Source organism: Vicia villosa, linkage group LG4, assembly GCF_029867415.1.
Source record: "Vicia villosa cultivar HV-30 ecotype Madison, WI linkage group LG4, Vvil1.0, whole genome shotgun sequence".
Classification (NCBI taxonomy): Eukaryota; Viridiplantae; Streptophyta; class Magnoliopsida; order Fabales; family Fabaceae; genus Vicia; species Vicia villosa.
In genome coordinates, this window is record NC_081183.1 from 67341104 (window position 1) to 67343932 (window position 2829).

Below are 2829 nucleotides of genomic sequence, written 5' to 3' on the forward strand. Positions count from 1 at the left end.
CGAACAATTTCGAACTGAAACCTTCGTTGGTACAAGCTGTTCAACAGAACCAATTCTCTGGAAGCCCTGCAGACGATCCTAACCTCCATTTATACGTGTTCGTGCAATATGCCGATACTGTCAAAGCTAACAACGTTAGTTCCGAAGCTATTCGATTACGTCTCTTTCCTTTCTCCTTGAGAGATAGAGCTAGAGCGTGGCTTCAATCCCTGCCTTCTAATTCCATAACTACATGGGACGAACTGAAGAGAGTATTCTTAGCTAGATATTTTCCGCCTAGCAAAACTGCTATGCTAAGAGGTCAAATCAACGGATTTACCCAAAAAGATAACGAATCACTCTTCGAAGCTTGGGAACAATACAAGGACATGCTTAGACTATGCCCTCATCATGGACTCGAACCATGGCTGATCATCCATACTTTCTATGGTGGTCTACTTTATAACACGAAAATGACTATAGATGCCGCTGCTGGCGGAGCACTAATGGACAAACCCCATGATGAATCATACAACCTCATAGAGAACATGGCACAAAACCATTACCAATGGGGAGGAGAACGAGTCGCTCTAGAGAAAACCCAAACCAAAGGAGGAATGTACGAAGTAAGTGGTATAGACCGCGTAAACGCTAAAGTAGACGCTTTAACTCAAAAGATCGAAAACTTAACCATCACTCCTTCAGCCACCGCGGCTGCTGTAGCACCTAACTGCGAAATTTGTGGATTAACTGGACACGTAGTTGCCGAATGTCAACTCTTGACTGGTATCCCATCTGATCAAGTAAACTACGCTCAAGGAAACCCTTATTCTAACACGTACAACCCTGGATGGAAGAACCACCCAAACTTCTCGTATAAGAACAACAATGCGTTGTACGCGCCTGGACAGGCACCTGCTGTCCCACCTGGCTATCAAAAAGCGCCTGTAGGTGCTCAAAACGCCCCTAGGAAGTCGAATCTAGAAATCATGATGGAAAACTTTATAGCTTCACAACAACAAACCAACAAAGACTTCCTGAATCAAAACATCCACAATAGTGAGCAACTAAAACAACTATCAAACAAAGTAGATGCTTTAGCTACACATAACAAAATGTTAGAAACACAAATCTCACAAGTAGCTCAACAACAAGCACCTACTGCTGCCCCTGCTGGCACGTTTCCTGCTCAACCATAACCTAACCCTAAAGGACATGCAAACGCGATTACACTGCGAAGTGGAACGAATTACGATGGACCTATCGATCCTAGAACTCAAAACGCACCCATGTCACAACAAGAGCCAAGGGAAACCAAAAAGACATCAACTGATGATCAAACTGCTAAGACGAATGAGAACAACACCGAAGTGGAACCTGAAAAAGAAAAACCTTACGTTCCACCACCACCTTATAAGCCACCAATTCCTTACCCTCAAAGATTAGCTAAATCCAAAACCGAAGCGCAATTTAAAAAATTTGTAGAACTTCTAAAACAATTAAACATAACCATACCTTTCACAGAAGCTATAACTCAGATGCCTTCGTACGCTAAATTCTTAAAAGAAATTCTATCAAACAAAAAGAAACTCGAGGATAACAAAACTGTAACGCTTACAGCTGAATGCAGTGCTATCATCCAAAATAACATGCCTCCCAAACTAAAAGATCCTGGTAGCTTTTCCATACCCAGCGTAATAGGAAAGGTTATTATAGAAAAAGCCTTGTGCGACCTAGGAGCCAGTGTTAGTTTGATGCCTCTTTCAACCTGTAAGAAACCAAACCTGGGTGAGCTTAAGACAACGAGAATGTCTCTTCAACTAGCTGACCATTCAGTTAAATACCCTATAGGAATGTTAGAAAATATCCCTGTGCGTGTAGGCCAATTCTACATCCCAACTGACTTCATCATAATGGATATCCAAGAAGATTCTAACATCCCGATCATATTAGGAAGACCATTCTTAGCAACTGCTGGTGCAATTATAGACGTTAAACGAGGAAAGCTTACCTTTGAAGTCGGAGAAGAAAATATTGAATTCATTCTTTCTCAGTTCCTGAAAGCACCTTCTATAATTGACACATGCTGCTCTGCCGACATCATCGATGAGTGTGTGGATGAAATAAAATCCGAACCACATAAGGAAACCGAGATCCTAAGAATCCCTATACCGCCTATTTTTGAAGATGACAACTGGCGTGGGGAATATCAAGATAACCACCTGAGTGAATGCCTAGCATTAACTCCTGATCCTATACCTGGACCTAAGAAACCTGCTATAGAACTTAAAACACTACCTACTGACCTAAGGTACGAATTCCTAGACGAAGAACTCAACCGACCCGTCATAGTTAATGCCGATTTAGGACAAACCGAGACCGAAAAACTACTCACTGTCCTAAGAAAATACCCAACCGCTCTAGGATATAACATATCAGATCTGAAAGGAATAAGTCCTTCCCTCTGTATGCATCGCATTATGCTCGAAGAAGATTGTAAAACCTCTAGGGAGCATCAAAGACGAATCAATCCCATCATGAGCGATGTTGTTAAAAAGGAAATTCAAAAACTATTAGAAGCCGGAATCATATACCCAATATCTGATAGTAAATGGGTTAGTCCTGTTCATGTCATACCTAAGAAAGGAGGAGTTACCGTAATCACTAACGCGAAAGGCGAATCTGTAGCACAACGTACCCAAACTGGATGGAGAATGTGCATTGACTATAGGAAGCTAAACAAAGCCACTCGCAAAGACCACTTTCCTTTACCATTGATAGATCAAATGCTCGAACGCCTAGCCAAACACTCGCATTTCTGTTATCTGGATGGATACTCCAGATTTTTCC

At 41.8% G+C, this 2829-nt stretch overlaps 1 non-coding gene across 1 annotated transcript; it reads right to left on the reverse strand.

The window, feature by feature from the left end:
* Positions 1–290: 290 nt before the first annotated feature.
* On the reverse strand, positions 291–397 carry LOC131600840 (small nucleolar RNA R71). Its single transcript, XR_009283445.1, has one exon. It is a non-coding gene; the product is annotated as a small nucleolar RNA R71 (small nucleolar RNA).
* Between the last annotated feature and the right edge of the window lie 2432 nt (positions 398–2829).